At 37.5% G+C, this 21,235-nt stretch overlaps 1 protein-coding gene and 1 pseudogene across 6 annotated transcripts in view; both read right to left on the reverse strand.

The window, feature by feature from the left end:
- The window catches only part of GPC5 (glypican 5), a 1,329,555-nt gene that overhangs the window by 793,803 nt on the left and 514,517 nt on the right, over positions 1-21,235 (reverse strand). The gene's annotated exons all lie outside the window — the stretch shown is intronic.
- On the reverse strand, positions 1,785-2,736 carry LOC311589277 (glyceraldehyde-3-phosphate dehydrogenase-like; annotated as a pseudogene). The gene has a single exon. The product of its transcript is annotated as a glyceraldehyde-3-phosphate dehydrogenase-like (transcript).

Consider the following 21,235-nt stretch of genomic DNA (forward strand, 5'->3'; position numbering starts at 1 on the left):
TTTCTTAAAGGCTACATTATTTTGAATCTGTTTCTGAGCCTCCGTCTTTACTCCACTAGAAGTCCAGAAGGGAAAATCTTCCCCAGTGCAGGCTCAAGTCAGTGTGAGTCTGTGACTTCATTCTTCTCATGTGTCTGCCTTTGTACCAATTGCTACATAATTGCATGAACAGACACACAATCCTTAGGGGAGTATGCACATCTGTAGGGATCATACTGTCATTATTAAATACATAGCAAAGAATCAAAGTTCTGAAAAACTAAAGTAAAAAACCACTTTTATATGAATGAATGAGCCGAGACACATAGACTCTGTGTGGAAAGCAGACTATCCTGTCAGCACGCTGCATCAAATTCTAGGGACCATCCTGGGGTGTACTTCTAGAAACCCCTGTGGGGACCGAAGGAGGGACTTTTAATTTTTTAATCTACTTCCAGCAGGAGAGAGAATTCAAGAGGCTTCTTTTAATCTTCTCACAGAGCACAGGTAGTGGTTTAATTTTCTCTCATTCTGTGGTTGTGCTGACTAAAGGCTGAGATGTAGCATTTGATCAATATGGATCAAGATGGTGTGCTATGAGTTGCTCTCGTGTATTTAATAAATATGAATGATCTGTTATTTCTTTACTTCCCCACTTGCTTTCTAAGGAAAAGAGACAATTGGTTAACAACAAAAAGGGATTAAAACCATTTTATTTGTATAATTAAAGTCAAATTCAAGAACTAAATATTTAATACTTTTCTAAATGCTCAGTTTATGTACGCATTTGTCTTAGTAGGCTTAAGATGCTGACCAGATAAAATTAGTCAATTGTATCCCATATGGAATATCACTCCATTTTTTTTTTTTTTAGTTGAGAAACCGAACAACTTACACTGATTTTTTTTTCTCTGTATCAAACTATAAATTTTGGCACTGTTCCCCAGGTTGGTTAGTACTTATCTTCCATACTCAGCTCAGCAATGTTTTTCTGCAACTTTTAAGTAGTATAAAACACCTCAGGATTTCCCACAACGACCCTGGAATTCTTGGATGTTTTGTTCTTTGTTCCTAAGCATTAGTATAGCAGGCAATGGCAGGGGTTTGGAGTAATCCTTAGGCTGGTCTACTGTGATCCACTCCATGGGCATTTTGAGCTTATACTTATTGACAGAGGAACAAGCCCGGTCTCCTCTTTTGTTGGTAGAAAGAACTACCAGCTGGCGGTATCCCTTGTCTTTACTCTTTGAAGAAAACTTCTGATATATTTTTATATACCCCCTTTCTTCTGCCTTTTCTGTTGACCTCAAAGGGAAACATGAGGGCTGGAGCGGGTACTTTGTTATTCTTTGTGTATATTCTTAATCTCATTTTTTTGTGCCTATTTCAATGTATCTTTATGTTTCTGCTTTTGTGACATACTACTATGAAGAATGTTTTCTCCTTACAATATCCAGCAAAGTATTCTTAATGTGTGCTTGGCTTATTAGTTCAATTAAGTATTACATTTACTTTGAAAGCCACTGTGGCTTCCTGATTGTTAATATAAATTCTGTGTTCTTTTCTGAGTTGAGTATAAAAAGAAGACATTTCTTCCTCTATCAAGGCAGATTAAATTGTTTTTCTGGGATTGAAGGTGAAAATGCGTTAAATAGCCGAGAGCAGCAGAACTGGCCATTTTTTTTTTTTTTTTTAGTTGCTCCAAGGTATCTAATGCTCTAGATGTATATGCAACGGATTTTATGGAGGAAACAGGCACAGGAGAACAAACTGACTTATTCTAGTTTTTAATAATAATTCTGGAATACTCTAACATGTCTTCTGCTATACAAAAAAATCTGACTCCTTTTCCAAACTTCTTCCTTTCTTCCTTCCTTCCTTTCTTTCTTTCTCTCTTTTCTTTCTTTCTTTTTTCTTTTTCTTTTTCTTTTTTTTAAGGTGCAGTGAATTTTATTGACAGAATTCAAGAGAGTAGGGCCCCCTGGGACCCTCCCATTATTCTGGGGTCTAGGATGGAAACTATGAGAGGAGATGCTCAGTCAGTATCAGGCGTGGAGTTGGAACACAGACTCCTCAGCAGCCTAGGGCCTCTAACTTGCTCTCGTGTCCTTACTGGGATGAGTGCTCCAGGGCGTCTTATGCCTCGGAGGCCATGTAGGCCATGAGGTCCACCACCCTGTTGCTGTAGCCAAATTCATTGTCATACCAGGAAATGAGCTTTACAAAGTTGTCACTGAGGGCAATGCCAGCCCCAACATCAAAGGTGGAAGAGTGAGTGTCGCTGTTAAAGTCATAGGAGACAACCTGGTCCTCAGTGTAGCCCAGGATGCCCTTTAATGGGTCCTCAGATGCCTGCTTTACCACCTTTTTGATGTCTTCATACTTGGCTGGTTTCTCCAGTCTGAATTTCAGCTTCATGACAGACACGTTACCGGTAGGAACATGAAAGGCCATGCCAGTGAACTTTCCATTCGGCCCTGAGATGACCTTGTCCATAGCCTTGGGAGCACCAGTGGATTCAGGGATGGTACTCTGGGCAGACCCACAGCCATCACGCCACTACTTTCCGGAGGGGCCATCCACAGTCTTCTGGGTAGCAGTGATGTCACGGACTGTGCTCATGAGTCCTTCCCCTATGGTAAAGTTGTCATCGCGCACCTCGGCCAGGGGTGCTAAGCAGTTGGTGGTGCAGGAAGCATTGCTGACAATTTTGAGTGCATTGTCATACTTCTCATGGTTCACAGTTACCACACACATGGGGGCATCCGCAGAAGGGGCAGAGATGATGACCCTTTCGGCCCTACCATTCAAGTGTGCCCAGCTTTCTCCATGGTGGTAAAGACACCAGTAGACTCCACAACATACTCAGTACCAACATCAGCCTATTTGATGTTAGCAGGATCTTGATCCTGGAAGATGGTGATGGACTTCCTGCTGATGACAAGAAGCCTGCCGTTCTCAAACTTGACCATGCCATTGAACTTGCCATGGTTAGAATCATACTAGAATGTGTAGAACATGCAGTGGAGGTCAACGAAAGGGTCATTGATGGCAGCAATCTCCACTTTGCCAGATAAGAAGCAAACTCTGGTAACCAGGCGTCCAATACACCCAAATCAGTTTACTCTGACCTTCACCATCGTGTCAAGGGATGAGGCTGGCACTGCATGAGAGGATGCGGCTGTCTCTGGAACAGGGAGGAGCAGAGAGCCCCAAGTTTCTTAAAAATATAAAATAGGTTCCCAAACTAAAAACTAGGAAGACAAAGATAATCCCTCTATCATTAACTGATGCTAAAGTTGCTTCTGCCAGGCAGAAACTTTTGGGGTCGTGACCCTATCATGAGAAGGGGGAGTTGCTGATCCTTAAATAGCTGTTAAAAATTTTAGAATTATTGTATTTACATGTTTAACTTCTCAAAAGTCTGCCAGAAAAAAAACTACAAGTATACAAATCATTAAGTCAGTCTGCAGATGAGCTACAGTGAACTTTCCTTGCTATTGCATTCCCTATGACTAAGGCCATTAAACACTTCATTAAATGCTTTACGGTCATTCAGTATTCCTCTGTTGACAATTCTCTGGTTTGCTCTGTTCTCCATTTTTTAATTGGATTCTTTGGTTTCTTGAGTTCTTGAGTTCTTAATTTTGGATGTAGGATTGGTGAAGATCTTTTCCCAGTCTGTTAGCTGTTGACATTGGATCTGTTGACAGTGCCCTTCACTTTACAGAAGCTTTTTTGTTTGATGAGGTCCCATTTAGTAATTATTAATCTTAGAGCCTGAGTTGTTGGTGTTCTGTTCATGAAGTTGTGTCCTACGCCAATAAGTTCAAGGCTCTTTCCTACTTTTACTTCCAGCAGATTTACTGTGTCTGGTTTTATGTTGAGGTCTTTAACCCACTTGGACTTTAGTTTTGTGCATGGTGATGAATATGGATCTATTTGAAGTTTTTCTTCATGTAGACATCAAGTCAGACTAGCACAATTTGTTGAAGATGCTTTTTTCATTGTACAGTTTTGGCTTTATTGTCAAAAAACAAATATCCAAAAGTGTGTGGGTTTATTTCTGGGTCTTTGTGACATTACATCTTATACCTGGTCAGAATGGCTAGGATCAAAAACTCAAGAGACAGCACATGCTGGCAATGATGTGGAGAAAGGAGAATACTACTTCATTGATTGTAGAAGTTAAAACTTGTACAACCACTTTGGAAATCAACCTGGTGCTTTCTCAGAAAACTGGAAATAGCTTTAACTTAGGACCCAGCTATAAAACTCCTGGACATATACCCAAAAGATACTCCACAATACAAGAAGGACATTTGCTCAACTATGTTCATAGCATCTCTATTTTTAATAGCCAGAATCTTGAAATAACCTAGATGTCCCTCAAGAGAATACTGGATACAGATATGTGGTACATTTATACAATGGAATACAATTCAGCTATCAACCAATGAAATCATGAAATCTGCAGGTAAATGGATGGAAGTAGAAAAGATCATCCTGAGTGAGGTAACCCAGACCCAGAAACACAGGCATGGTATATATTCACTCATAAGTGGATATTAGCCCAACATAGATGTTCTCTGAAGGACTGCACCCAGTGGGATATTGTGACAGATGCTGGGACTTTGAGCTGGACTCTAGACATAGTACTAAGAGTCCTATGGAAGAGTAGGGGGACAAAAGGACCTGGAGGGATCAGGAGCTCCACACAGACACCATCAAGGCTAGCAGAAATGGACCAATGGTGACCTGCTCAAACTGATGCACTAACTGAGGACAATGCATGCAGCAACCTATAGGGGTGGTGGTGGGGAGGGAGTGGGGACTGCCTCTGACATGAAAGGGGATACAAGCTATCCTGATGAGACCTGATAGGCTGTGGTCAGATAGTGGGGGAGGAGGGCCCCCCTCACAGAGCACTAGAGGAGAAGAATACGGCAGAAGACAGAGGGATGGTGGGAATGGGAAGATATGAGCAAGGGGATAACCACTGTGATATAATGTGAATAAGCTACAAAAATTAAAAATTAATTAAAAAAAAACTGTACTATGATGCTATAGTGTCTACCCAGGGATCATTCCTATATGTCAATTTGAATATAAAAAGCATGAGAAGAGGAGATCTTAACCTGAGCATGTTCAGAAAAGTGCTTGTTTCTACAAGTGCTGGTGGAAAGAAGTATTCTCTGAATCAAATCTCTATAGCTCCTGTGTACAGTCAGGCACTATTTTGGGAGTTATGCTCACAATCCCCAAAGCTTTCCTGACCACTACAACTATTGCATCATATTTCATTCAGTTATCATCTTATGCATATTGAGTTTCATAAGCCCCCAAGGTACAAACACATTGTGCGTAGTTACAGAAAAGTTGTTGCAAATGTCACATCATACTTCAGCTGTGTATAGAATAGTAGTGACCATAAGACTATATCTAAAATATTTAAAGTACCAAATCCCCATTAATAACTTGTGAATATACAGTACAATATACACACAATCGTGAATTTACCTACCAACACACTCTCCAAATTGATTCTGCTGTTACCTGACACACACCACTGGAAGCAGTTCAATTTCAATTTTTCAAATTTTCTTCACCATGCATACACAAGCTTTTCATGACCTAGCCTGGACATAAGCAACTCGGCTAAACAACTTTACTAAGAAAAAAAGACATAAAAAGAACTCAGTTTCTAAATGCCCATACAAACATGATTTATGTCTGTTAATTATTACCGTAACATAATTATTTTAAAATATAACAGTTTCACAAATATGGTTGTACCATAAGACTAAAAATATACTCTAAGAAAATCCAATTTAATTCTCATAATACATTTTACAATAACTTCAGTTTTTTCAACAATGTCAAATCTAAAGGCTTTTGTCTTTAATTACCATATGATCATTTTTTGTCTAAAAATTTAGTATAAATTGGATCTCAGTGTTATTTTAGCAATTTTAATATAAGCCCTTTGTTTATATCAGCTACTATGTTATTGTATAGTTTTCCATAATAGGCAAAGAATATACATGAAGGAGATAATATTTGAAAAGCATAGGCCATAATGGGTTCCCTTTGAAGTGCTTAGAGCTAGAAGCCTTAAAATTTTCAGATTTATTCCACATAAAGATTTATATTTCATATATATAATAAAATGTCTCTTTTTTGTTTTTTGTTTTTATAGACAGGGTTTCTCTGTGTAGCCTTGGTTGTCCTGGATTCACTCTATAGACCAGGTTCACCTCAAACTCAGAGATCCACCTGCCCTTGCCTCCCAAGTGCTGGGATTAAAGGTGTGCACCACCATCTCCAGCTACGTGTACCTAAAACTAAACACAAAATGTATGAATATTATACATACACATACTCTGAAGGTAATTTTATAAATTTTAAATTCATTTTGTGCATGAAACAAAGTCTCACATGTAAGACACCATGTACATTTTCTATTTGTCTTATTGGTATTTATACATTTTTTGTTTTTGGAGATTTTTAGACTTTTACTTGTGTGGTTTAGGGGAGCTCAGTTTGTATGAAGGGATACATAACCTTCGATCTAGATCTAACATAATAAGCACTCTCTCACTGAGACAGATTGCAAGACAATTACTCAAATAAGTCTTAACATTATAAATTCTTTTGAACCAAGCCTAAACGCACACAAAAAAGCTTTTTACATGAAAAAAAATTTACCATAGTATGAGCTTTGGAAGAGTTAATTTTACCAGCATTGATTGCATCCATCAAACTAAATTGAGTATACAGAAGGAATAATTTCACTGGGGGAGCACGTCAAATATGTACTAAGACCAACAATTTCATCTCCAAATTGTTAAAATAAACAAACTAAAACACTTCCAGTCTGGAAAGTGTGAGGCTGAACATAATAAAATAGAAGTCATATTTTGGTAATCAAGGAAGATGTGCTTGCAACAATTATAATGTGCAGCTCTCACTATTCTGGGTATGGTGAACAATTCAGACTGACAGAGGCCATCTCACTCTTGCCTACTCTGTGGCTGTGATCATTCTCTGTCAGTGGTCACAGCAAGACACTGATAACCTTGCAACCTTCAGAAATGGCACACAATGTAATGTTGCCTGCCTTTAAACAGTCCTATATTGTTTCTTGCTCAAGTTTGAAGTTATAAACCTTATGTTTCCTCTGGATTCCAGAGCATGTAAAGTACCAGGAAGCCCAACAGCCTTGCATCTGCTACCTCCCAGTAGCTGAAGGAGTCTCTTCCTTGGTTACATATGACATGATTCCAGAAGAGTCTGGCCATCCACAGGACTTCAGACAACACACACACACACACACACACACACACACACACACACACACACACACACTGAATCAATGACAATGGCAATGAATTAATGTAGTAAGGAAATAATTCACACCTAAGGCAGTTATAGTGTAAGCAGCCAAATGCCAACAAAATAATGAGTTTTTCTGTAGTCCATCAAATGATAGTTAAAATTTTATATAAACAAACCAATATACATTATAATGTATTTTACATTAATGACTCACTTTCTATCATCTTAAAGACTTTGTATATACTAATTTGAATATTAGTTGAATCTCATAAATTCACAGTGTTTACCAGTTTTTCAAGTGCCTTGTTTCTTCTTTTGATTGTGCTATTCACTTTTATAAACTGATATATGCACACAGAGTTTGTGTTCAGTATCTCAAAAAGCCTCACTTTTCACAGAAGCACATGCTGACAAACATTTACTGTGGGGAATAAGAAAAATGAAAGTGACTACATAGGTATGAGGCCATGCAGCAGGTTGAAAGAGATGTCTCTTTTTATTATCCTTAAAGATTTGACTTCTGGATTATGTACATGAAATGTTAGATCCAATTTTATCATGAAGAATAGAAGCTCTTGAGAACTAAGCCAGTTTCATACAGATAAGTAGCCAGATTTTAATTCCACAAAATAAAATGAATTAGATATAGAACCTTACAGTTTCTTGTATTAATCAGTGGTTCTGGGCATTTGGAATTTAATATACCTGCTTGAGTTTTTAAACTGAACTTAAAATAAAGAAAGTGTCATTGCAATGTTGATACAAGAGACTACTGGGCAGGGGTTAACCTACGCTTTTAATATATGATAATGAGATTTCATTTATAAATATATATAAAATCCAATTAAGATTGTCTAAGTGGGCTCTGAGACATATGATGGTTTTAGGCGAGGTCAAGCCTAGATGCAAAGGGGATTTATTACTTTTATTACATGGCTGAGTTTTCATTTTGCTTTTGGGAAGTTTGAGTCTATATCTACTGTATTTAAAGTAAAAGCCATCATAGATTGTCAGAAAAATAGTATATATGAGCAGAAATATAAACAAAAAATAGAAGCAAATAGTAAAAAGAAAACATATACCAGTAACATTTTATTTTTTAGATATATTTATTCATTTATTTTTATATATAAGTGTTTTGCTTGCATGCATTTATTTGTACCGTACACATGCCCGATAGGTCAAAGGAAGGTATTGATTCTGTGAAACTGTAGTCCTAGAGGGTTGTGAGTCATTATGTGGGTACTTATAATTGAATCCAGGAACTCTCCAAGAGAAACACCTGCTCTTAACCATCGGGCTGTCTCTCCTGCACCAACAGTTTAAAGGAAGTAAAACACAACTTTTAAAAAAGTATGTAATGCTGGGGATGATTTGGAGCAACTATGCATTTAAATGTAAGTTACTTGACCCCAAAGACCCTTACTGTTCTACTGGCAAATTCTCATATATTCAAAATGATATTGTAAGAATCTTGCCTCTCAATTTATCCCTGATTGGCTATTAATACTGCCTATAACCTGGGCGGGACAGAAGTGAGGTAGGTAGCGCCTTCGTGCCATGGGTTTCTGGATTTGCAGAAGGAGCACAAGGAAAGAGAAGAAGGAGGAAGAAAGGAGCAGGTCACCATGGATTAGTGTGAGCTGGAGCATGTGGCCAAGAGTACATTGGGACTGGCCCAATGGCATGTAAGCAGGGCAAATAGATAACATGCAAATATTTATAGGGATTTTGGATGGGAAGCAGACAAAATAGTTTAGAGTATTATTATCTACTCAGTTCCAGAGTCTTAAGGCTTATAATAAATCTCACAGGTCTCTGTGCCTTTTATTTATAAAATAGCAGGCTAAGAAATAATTACCACCACATTAATCACCAGCATCAATGTTAATAGAATAATGAATTCCTATTGCATATGCCTTAATAATTCTATGAATCAATATTAAATGTTATTAATTCTAAAACAAGGTCAAAAATTTATTCCTCTTTAAATAGTGTTTAACATGCTAATGAAGTGGTGGCAAATTTAAAAAAAAAACTAAAATTAAGAAACAAAATAAGCAAACAAAATTTTGAGTAGATCTGAGAGATTTTTGTGTGTTCCTAAAAGCCTGAACAGCTAAGGCAGTCTTTTGTAGGCAGAGGATAAAAGCTGAGGTTTGTGGTTGAAATGGGGAAGGGAGGCCATTGCAATGCTTGGCTTACAGTCCCTTGGTGCTACCCATCTACAGGAAGTTTGAAGATCAACGGTAATTACCTCACTCCATGATGGAAAGGTAAGAGAACCTTTAAATGCTAAATTCCTACTCTTGAAGGCATTGTCACTTACAACCTCAAATCATTTAATTTTTTCAATTAATAATAAATTTCAAAAACAGCAATTATAAAAAACAAAGAGGAAGGCAGGAATAGCAAAAGGAAAAAAGGAAAGGAGCCTCAGAATGACTTTAGATAACATAGCTATTGGGCTCAAAGATGAATACAATTACACATGGGATTTAATAAGATAAAAGATCACACATTTTGTTAAAGAACAGAATACTGGAGTAGGGCATGGGCCACAACCAACATTAGTTGCCATCCCAAGAAGGCCTTTGGGACATCCGAGCAGTTTTGGGCTTGGATCTCTCTCCATCTGCCTTCTGCTTACCTGCCCAGCCAATCTGAGAATGAGAGAGCAAACAGGCAGAGCCAAGGTGGGCACTAGGCACAAACTACTTTAGCTGCCATTCCAGGAGGACTGTGGCACAGCTGAGCAACTTTGGGCTTGGATCTCTTTCTCTGCCCACAGCTTACTGGACTGGGCCATCTGGGTCAAATAAAGTGAACCACCAGTAGTGAGTTGGGCACTGTCCACAAACCTCTATACCAAGGAGACGTGAGGGGAAGCTTTCACTTAGAGTTCTCTCAGCCTGCTCCTATTATTCTGGACACAACTGGGACACAGGCAGGGAACTAAGCAGAGCTGACCACGGTAAAGGCTCCAACATCCATTGTCCACAATCCTAGGGAGACCTCTAGAAATCCTGAGCAAACAGCATTTGGCATGGAGTTCTCTTTGTCTGCCTCTGACCTGCCTGGCCCATGTGGGACACAAAATGTCACCCACTGGAGGAGCCTCTGGGCCTGCTAACACCAGGGACAACCAGATAGTTAGAGGCTAGCCCCAAAACACAAGCAACAAAATTCAGAGCCATATGACACCATTAGAACCAGTGGTCCTACCACAGCAAGCCCTAGAGAGTCTAACATGTATGAAGACAAGAAGATTTTAAATCTCTGGTAATGAAAATGATAGAATCCTTGAAGGAGGTTAATAAATATATCAAAGAAATAAAGAAAAATACATTCAAACAGATGACAGAATTGAATAAACTCTATAAAAAGTTACAGGGATATTCAACAAAACAGGAGAAAGAAATGAAATACTTATACATAAAAATATTCAAGACCTAAAAATGGAATTAGAAGCAACAAAGCAAACAATCTGAGACAATCCTGGAGTTGGAAAACCTAGGGAAGAGAGCAAGAGCTGCAGACACAAGCAATACAATATCAGAGATAGAAGAGAGAATCTGAAGTGTAGAAGATATAGTTGAAGTAATCTAAACATCATTCAAAGAAATCATCAAAACTAAAAAGTTCCTGGCACAAAACATCAATAAAATATGGCATACTATAAAAAGATAAAACCTAAGAATAGTAGGACTAGAAGAATAAGACTCCAAGCTCCATGGCCCAGAAAACATTTTCAATAAAATCACAGAAGGAAACTTTATGAACCCAGAGAAAGAAATACCCATAAGCATACAAGAAACCTACAGAACTCCAAATAGATTGGACCAGAAAAGAAAATCCTCCATCCATATAATAATCAAAACACTAAATGTATAGAATGACAACAACAAAAGAATATGAAATGCTGCAAGAAAAAAAATGCTAAGTGACATTTATAGGCAAACACTTCAGAATTGAACTGACTTCTCAACATAGACTATAAAAGCCAGAAGGGCCCAGAAGGGGTCATGCAGACACTAAGTGACCACAGATACCAACCCATATTACTGTATAGAGTAAAATTTTAAATCACAATAGATGGAGAAAACAAGATATCCCATGACAAAACCATGCTTAAACAGTACCTAGCTACAAATCCTGCTATACAGAAGATACTAGAGGAAAACACTGGAAGAAAATAACCCCACATCAACAAAACTAGAAAAAAGGAAACACACACACTCACACACACACACACACACACACACACACACACACACACACACACACTACCATGACCACTACCAAAAAAAGAAAAATAGGAACCAACAATGACTGGTCATTAATATTTCTCAACATCACTAGCCTCTACTACTCAGTGAAAAGACACAGGCTAACAGAATGGGTGTAAAAACAGGACCTCAGCAATAAAAATAGACATTACCTCAGAGTAAAAGGATGGAAAAAAACATGCTGAGAAAACAGATGCAAGAAGGAAGCTGGAGTAGCAATTCTAGTATCTAATAAAATATACTTTAAACCAAAACTAATCAAAAGAGATGAGGAAGAAGACTTCATACTGATCAAAGATAAATACACAAAGAGGACATCTCAATTCTGAGCATCTATGTCCCAAATGCTGGAGCACCCGAATTTGTAAAAGAAACATTTTAAAAACATAAATCTCACATAGAACTCTGAATATTAATAATGAGAGACTTCAACACCCCACTTTATCCAATAGACAGATCACTGAGACAGATACTAAATGGAGAAATAATGAAACTAATAGAGTCATGAATCAAATGAACCTAAGAGATGTCTACAGAAATTTCACCCAAAATCAAAAGAATATATATCCTTCTCAGCACCTCATGCAATGTTCTCCAAAACTGATCACATAATTGATCACAAAGCATACCTCAACAGATACAAGAAGACTAAAATAACACCTTGCATCTTATCAGAGCACCATGGATTAAGCTAACACTCAACAACAACTAAAACAACAGAAAGCCTACAAACTCATGGAAACTGAAAAACTCCCTACACAAAGACCTCTGGTTCAAGGAAAAATAAAAAAAGATATTAAAGACTTCATAGAATTCAATGAAAATGAAGGCACAATGTACCAAAATTTATGGGACACGACGAAAGCAGTGCTAAGAGTAAAGTTCATAGCAGTAAGTACCTTATTATAGAAATTGGAGAGATCCCATATTAGCAACTTAACAGTACACATGTAAAGCTCTAGAAGAAAAAGTAGCAGAAACATTCAAGAGGAGGGCACAGCTGGAAATCATCAAATTCAGGGCTGAAATCAATAAATTAGAAACAAAGAGAAGAATACAAAGAATCAATGACACCAAGAGCTGGTCCTTTGAGAAAATAAACAAGATAGACAAATCCTTAGCCAAACTAACTAAAGGGCAAATGCAGAGTATTCAAACCAACAAAATCAGAAATGACAAGGGAGACATAATAACAGATACTGAGGAAATACAAAGAATCATTAACTGTTACTTCAAAAGCCTTTATGCCACAAAATTTGAAAATTAAAATGAAATGGACAATTTTCTTGATAGCTACCAATTACCAAAATTGAATTAATATCAGGTAAAAAATTAATTAGTCCTATATCACCTAAGGAAATAGAAGCAGGCATCAAAATTCTTCCAAGCAATAGAACCCCAGGACAGGATGGATACATCACAGAATTCTACCAGATTTTCATAGAAGAACTAAAACCAATTCTCTTCAAACCATTCCACAAAATAGAAACAGAAGGAACATTACCAAACTCATTGTATGATGCCACAGTCAATTTGATACCCAAACCATACAAAGACCCAACAAAGAAAGAGAATTTCAGACCAATTTCCCACATGAACATTGCTGCAAAAAATACTCAAAATACTTGCAAACAGCATCCAAGAAGACATTAAAATATCATTCACTACTACCAAGTAGGCTTCATCCCAGGCATGTAGAAGTAGATAAATATTTGGAAATCCATCAATGTAATCCATCATATAAACAAACTGAAAGAAAAAAAACATGATCATCTTCTTATACGTTGAAAATGCATTTGACAAAATCCAACACCCATTCATGTTTAAAGTCTTGGAGAGAGCAGGAATACCAGGCACATTCCTCAACATAATAAGCACAATATACAGCAAGCCTATAGCCAACATCAAACTAAATGGAGAGAAACTTAAATCAATTCCACTGAAATCAGGGACACAACAAAGCTGTCCACTCTCTCCACATCTCTTCAATATAGTACCTGGCATTCTACCTAGACTAGTAAGACAACTAAAGGAGATCAAAAGAATACAAATTGGAAAGGAAGAGGTTAAACTATGACTATTTGCAGATGATATGATGATGTACCTAATGACCCCAATAATTCTATGAAGGAATTCCTACAGCTGATAAACACCTTCAGCAAAGTGGATGGATACAATAACAATTTAAAGAACAGTAGCCCTCTTTTATACAAAAGACAAGCAGGCAGAGAAAGAAATTAGGCAATCAACACCCTTCACAGTAGCCACAAAACCATAAAGTATCTTGGTGTAACTCTAACCAAGCAAATGAAAGAGCCAAATAAAAAAAAACCTTCAAGTCTCTGTTAAAGAAATTGAAAAAGATATCAGAAGATAGAAAGACCTCCCATGCTCATGGATCAGTAGGGTTAACATAGTCAAAATGGCCATCCTATCAAAAGCCATCTACAGATTCAATGCAATTACCATGATAATGCTAACACAAATATTAACAGACTTGAAAGAACAATTCTGAAAGAAAAAATCAGAATACATAAGACAATCCTATAAAAAAAAAAGATCTCCTGGAGGTATCTACATCCCTGATCTCAAGCTGTGCTACAGAGAAACAGTAATAAAAATGGCAAGAGGGTGGCATAGAAACAGACAGGTGGATCAATAGAATTGAATTGAAAACCCAGAAATAAACCCCCAAACCTATGGACACTTAATTTTTGAGAAAGAGGCAAAATCTGAACAAGGGAGAAAAGACAGCATCTTTAGCAAATGATGCTGGTCTACCTGTATGTTTACATGTAGAAAAATGCAAATAGATCATTATTTATCTCCCTACATAAAACTAAAGTCCAAGTAGATTAAAGATCTCAACATAAAACTAGACTCACTAATTCTGTTAGAAGGAAAAGTCATCAAGAAACTTGAGCTCATTGACACAGGAGAAAAATTCCTGAACAGAACACCAATAGCTCAGGCTCTAAGATCAGCAATTAATAAATGGGGCCTTTTGAAACTGAAAAGCTTCTGTAAGGCAAATGACACTGTCAACAGAACGTAACAACAGTATAAAGACTAAGAATAGGTATTTACCAACTCTACATCAGACCAATGGCTAATATCTAAAACATATAAAGAACTTAAGAAATTAAAGACCACCAAACCAAATAATGCAATTAAAAATTTGGTCCAGAGCTAAACAGAGAATTCTCAACAGAGGAACATCAAGTGGCCAAGAAACACTTAAGGAAATGATCAAATTCCCTAGTCATAAGGGAAATGCAAATCAAAAGGAACATATTATTCTATCTTATAACTATCAGAAGGGCTAAGATAAAAATTCCAAGGAATACTCTTTCATTGCTGGTTGGAGTATAAACTTATACAACCACATTGGAAATCACTATGGTGTTTTATTACAAAATTGAGAATAGTTCTACCTCAAGACTCAGCTATATCATTACTGGGCATATATTCAAAAGATGCTCTACCATAGGACAAGGAAATTTTCTCAACTATGTTATAGAAGCTTTATTCATAGTAGCCAGAATATGGAAACAACCTAGATATGCCTCCATTGGAAAATGAAGAAACTGTGGTACATTTATACAATGGAATATTACTCAGCTATTAAAAACAAGGAAATCTTGAAATTTGCAGGCAAGTGGATAGAACTAGAAACAATCATCCAGAAAGACATGCTTGGTATATACTCACTCACAAGCCCACATTAGCCACATAATATAGCACAACCACACTATAATATACATACCTAAAGAAAATAAATAACAGGGAGGACCCAAAGGAGAATGCTCTAATTCTCATTCAGAAGTACAAATAGAATAGACAGATAGAATAGACAGGAAGCAGCTGAAGAGAAGGAACAGGACAGGAGCCTACCATAAAGGTCTTCTAAAAGGCTCTACCTGGCAGGGCATCCAAGAAAATACTAAGACACACAGGTAATTTTTGGGGTGGGGTACAGGGAGTCTTATTAAAGAATTGGGGACTAGAGGAATGGAGGGGTCAGGAGCTCTACAAGCAGGATAATGAAGCTAACAAATCCAATCAGGGCAAAGGAAAGGGTACTTCAGATACTGATGCACCAACAAAGGACCACACATTGTGAGGGCCTACACCATCTGCTCAGATGTAGTCTATGGGCAGCACATTTTCCTTGTGGGTCCCATAATATAGGGAGTAGTGCTACTTCTGACATGGACTCTGGTCCCTACATGTTGATCACTTCCCGTTGGTGGAGCGGCCTTGCTAGGCCACATAGGAAGATGATACAGGCAGTCCAGATTAGACTGATAGGTTGAGGTCAGATGTTAGGAGAGGAGCGCTCTCCTTTCTGAGGACTAGGTGAGGGGAGGGAGGAAGAAGATATGAGGGACCGGGAGATTATGAGGGAGGTGGCTACAGTCAGGATGCAAACTGAACAAGTTAAAAATTAAAATTCAACTCAAACACACACACACACACACACACACACACACACACACACACACAGACACACACACACACACTCCAAAGGGAATACTAAAAAAAAAAAAAAAAAACAAAGATGCCATCTCCTGGGCTCCATAATCTGGCCCAGAATTTCAGCTGCTTTCTGTGAGGGCATGCTGGCACTAGGGTTCCCAAGTAAAATACTACCCAATGTTCTATGCCCACTAATTCTCCTTAAAGTACACCAAAAGCCATAAGCTGCACCCCATCACTGGACCTCCATATTCTAGCTCACAATTTTGACAGAACACCTCTGCTTTCCTAGAGACTAAGTTGGTTCTTGGGACTACAGAGGCAATGGTCTGCACCAAAAGCCTTAGAGGCCTTGCAGGCCACAAAAAGCCCAGTGGAAATAACCTATTGTATCTGAAGATTTGCTGGTCACAAGAACAAAAGGCCACTCAGGCCAGAAGACCAGAAATGAAACAAAATTCAAGGGGGGAAACATTCGAAACCCACCCACATCACAAAGATAAGCTCAGAAATCAGCAATGAAACCTATAATAACCCCAAATACCAGATGACCAGAAGCCAGCATATGAGCACAATCAACAACAGCGAGGGCAATATGGCATCATCAGAGACCAGCTCTACCCTATGCTATCACAGCAGTCCATGAAAATTCCAACACAGTTGAAGCACAAGAATATGATCATAAATCCAATCTTATGAAGATGATAGAGGCCATTAATGAATAAACTACTTCAAGAAATACAGGAAAACACAATCAAACAGGTGAAGGAAATCAATAAAACTGTTCAAAACCTGAAAATGAAAATAAAAGCAATAAAGAAAACACAAATTAAGGAATCCTGGACATGAAAACTCCAGGTAAGTAAACAAGAAATATAGATTCAAGCATCCTAGACAGAATACAAGATATAGAAGACAGACTGTCATGTGTAAAAGACATGATAGAAGAAATCAATATGTTGGTCAAAGAAAATGTTAAATCTAAAAAGTTTCTGAGACAAAATATCCAGGAAATCTGGGGTACTATAAAAAGACCAAATTTAAGAATAATAATTAAAAGAGAAAACTCCCATCTCAAAGGTCCAGAGATTGAGGGAATGGCCAATGTCTGGCCCAACTTGAGACCCACCCCATGAGTGAAAGTCAATCCTTGACACTATTGATGATACTCTGCTATGCTTACAGACAGGAGCTTAGCATAACAGTCTTCTAAGATGCTTTATCCAGCAGCTGATGGAAAAAGTGCAGAGATCCATAGCCAAACAATAGGTTAATCTTGGGGAGTCTTGCAGAAGAGTTGGGTAGAAGGATTAAGAAATCTGGATGGATAAAATACATCATAAGGAGATCTACATAGTAAACTAATCTGGGCACACTGAGCCTCACAGAGACTAAACCACCAGGCAAAGAGTATGCATTGGTTCATCCTCAGCCCCTACACAATATCTAGCAATGTACAGCTTGTTCTTCTTATAGGCACCCTAAAAGTTAGAGTGGGACCTGACTCTGTTGCTTGCTTTTCAAACCCTTGCACATAGCTGGCTGCCTTGTTTAGTCTCCATGGGAGAAGTTATGCCTAGTTCTCTTACGACTTGCTCTGAATGTGTTTGTACTCCTGGGAGGTCTCCTGTTTTCTGAAGGTGAGGAGATAGGGTAACGGGGAGTGAGTGTGACAAAACTTTCTCCACAGTTGAGTGGAGAGTCGGGTATGACTTGCACATGAATTCTGGTGCCTCATATTTGACCATGTCCCCTGGAGGGGGAGACCTGGTGGCACTCAGAGGAAGCATAGCAGGTTACCAAGAAGAGACTTGATACCCTATGAGCATTACAGGGGGAGGAAATCCCCTCAGGAACACTCATAGGGGAGGGGAATAAGGGGAAAATGAGAGGGAGGGAAGAATGGGAGGATACAAGGAATGGGATAACCATTGAGATGTAACAAGAATAAATTAATACAAAATTTTTTAAAAATTTCAGAGAATAAAGGTATTTTTTAATTTTGTTGTTTTCCTGAAAGATTGGCTACAAACTGTAGTTTAGTGTTTCTCATCTGTGGTAGTAATAAAGAGAAAAATCTCTGATTTTTTAAAAAGCAAATGGCAACAAAAATAAAAATCAAGATCCAAATATATAATGTACAACATTTTTAATAAAAGATATTTTTTAAAAAATAGATAAAATGTTGATTTTAAAATAAGTCTAACTGGAAAAGCACACTAAGGAGAATCAAGTAATTGATGGATTGCTTTGATATTTGATGCGACACCACTGGATAAAAAATTATTGACCGGGTAGATAAATGTGAAGGAAACATGCAAAGCAATATACAGTGAGGGAAAATAATTGGAAGAAAACAGAGGAAAGTCATCCAGGAAAATCTGAAAAGTCTATCTGCACTTAAACTTTTGGAGGACAAATGAGGAAACCTGGCAGAAGGAAACCTTGGAAAGATAAAGCTTTAAAATTTAGCAAATTTTTTAAGCATCAAAGCTCAGTTCATGAAATTTTACAAATTTTATATGGGTTTTAAAAAAAGGTACTTTAGCTTCTTATAACAGAAAATGGAATCCAGTGACAAAGAGCATAAACTGTAGATTTCCCTCAGAAGAAAGGATAAGACACCTAGCCAGAATGATGGATGTCAGAAGAGGAAAAAATACCATCCAATGGCAGAAATAAATAACTACCAATTTGGCACTTGTTACCTTGAAAAAATAATCCTGAATGTGAAAGACTTCTCAGTTCTCCTTAGCTATCATATCTTGTAAGATAAAAAATTTCATGTAACTATATAACTAATAATTTTCATATTGATTACTTGGTAAAATATGTAGATAAATTAGACAGTGATTGATATAAAATAAAAGTCTCCTTGTTATGTCTGTGGGACCATTGGCATCAGGGAGTATATTAAATTCAAGAGGATTCAAGTATCATGATTCAGAGTTGCAAATGTGTCCCCAGAGTGATGTAAGCAGTAATGCATAGAGAAGTTAATAATTGTCTAAAAATATACCATTCATATGTGATAGGCTGGTCCATCTTACTCAGAGCCTGCACTTTAAGAACACAGATCAACACCTTTCTTGCAAACAACTTACTGTCCTTGGCACTGTGTGAGTATCACTTATATTTTGTTTAATAGCAGTAAAATGTGTACCACTGTCCAGAATGAATTGATTTATATCTTCAAACAAGTCTATGCATATAGATACAATAAAGAAATAAGCATATTTAAGTTATGACATAGGTAAATTATCCTTAACACTCTTGTTAACAAAAATATTTCATTTTATTTCATCCAGGCTCTCTTTGAAATTGGAATCCTGGTTCCCTACTCTCTTGACTCCTAAGATCTTAGTAACCAACTGAGCCCTTCATAAGGGTCAGCTTACTTAAGCTTCATGAGAATTCGACTGTTTTATCCCACTCTATGGAGCAGAGAGAAGCATGGAAATCTTAGACTGTGGGTGTTGTGCTGTTGTGAGCCCTAGAGGTGAGTTTCCAATTCAGTAGCAGAATTCATAGCAAACTCTCACTTTTCGTAATTGCTTTCTGACTTACTACAGCTGTCTTCAGACTTCAACTATAGACAGACAACTGTTTTTTAAAAAAAAAAAAAAGAGGAAGAAAAACTTCAGCTGGAAATGAAAACTGTAAAACATTGTGTAAGTCATTTATAGGAAGAATAGGAAGATAGGACTCCAAATGAAAACATTCCAACTAATTAGGGAAGCAAAACCAAGGATGGATAAGTTCATAAAACTGGACTCTAATTACTGTGCAGAAAGGAATTCCAGAATACACAGAAGTAGGCCTTTTTATATATAGGAAAGGCACTTGCTAAAACAGAAACTCAGGTTGATTCCAGACAAAATTCTGAAACAGATTTTTAAACAGATGACTTTTGTGTAATTAAAAATGGAACTGGTGAGCTTCAGTGTACTAAGTAGTCTGTTCTGTTGCTCTGGCAATCTGAGGGAATCTGACAGAAAAACTAGAATATGCATCAAGTCTGGGACAAGACAAGATCCTTCACTATATATTTTGGGGGTGCATGAGATGATGAGTTGACAACAGAATGTTTGGTGGATCAAAAGAGTATTCAGAATTTAATTACAGATCAGTAATTAAGAGCCCTCAGCATTTTGAGTTCTTCTACTTTATCTCAGTGCATTAGAATAGACAAGAAGGATTTGTGTGGCTCTGAATGACTGTGCTCTGAATGCCACTTGTCTCTGTAACTTAAGTCATGCATTGCTACAGTCTCAGATACTCTTTGAATACATGAAATGGGTAAAGGAAATAGAAGTGTTGAATACTATAACATTTTTTTCAGTGGAAATTCATGTAAAAAATAGTTTTTTTCTCCATTAAGGTGTAAATATATACTTGGTTTTACTTTTCCCTTCTGAAGACAGTGGCTTTTCCTTACTACTGACTCTTATTACCGTGAGCCTACCATCAGTTCATGAATATCATCTCCACAATACAGTCAGAGCAACCGACACTGTTAAGAGATTCAGGAAAACACTCACCAGTCACAGTTTGTAGCAGTTGTTCTGGTTTCTCTATAAAACACATACTGACTATAAAATTGCTTCTTGGATTTATGGCATTGCATTCCTTTCTCCCTTTTTATTACATTTGCTTGTTTTGTCTTCTCATTCCTTATTGCTTTCCCACTTCATCCTGTATCAGCTGCCACTTGATGCACGATTGTTACGGACATCCTGGTCATTTTCTTATACCCTATCTGAAAACTAAGGTGACATGACTATGGAGGTCCTGCACCACAACTGACTCTTTCAAGTGCAATGAAGATTTCCTACCAAGTAAATGAGATATTTTCAGATCAGTTTAAAAAGAAAGAAACCAGGCTTTCACCTGTAGAAAACAAACTTCACTTTCATGAAAATAAGATTCAGTGTGATTATTAGATAACCCCAAGGCATCAATGCCATATATTCCCACATATGTGTAAAGTTATACATACTCACACACACACACACACACACACACACACACACACACACAGAGAGAGAGAGAGAGAGAGAGAGAGAGAGAGAGAGAGAGAGAGAGAGAGAGAGAGAGAGAGAGAATCATACACAGTCCCACATATAGTTCCCCTTGGAACTTAAGTAACT

Source organism: Acomys minous (assembly GCF_964271855.1).
Source record: "Acomys minous genome assembly, chromosome: 18".
Lineage (NCBI taxonomy): Eukaryota > Metazoa > Chordata > Mammalia > Rodentia > Muridae > Acomys > Acomys minous.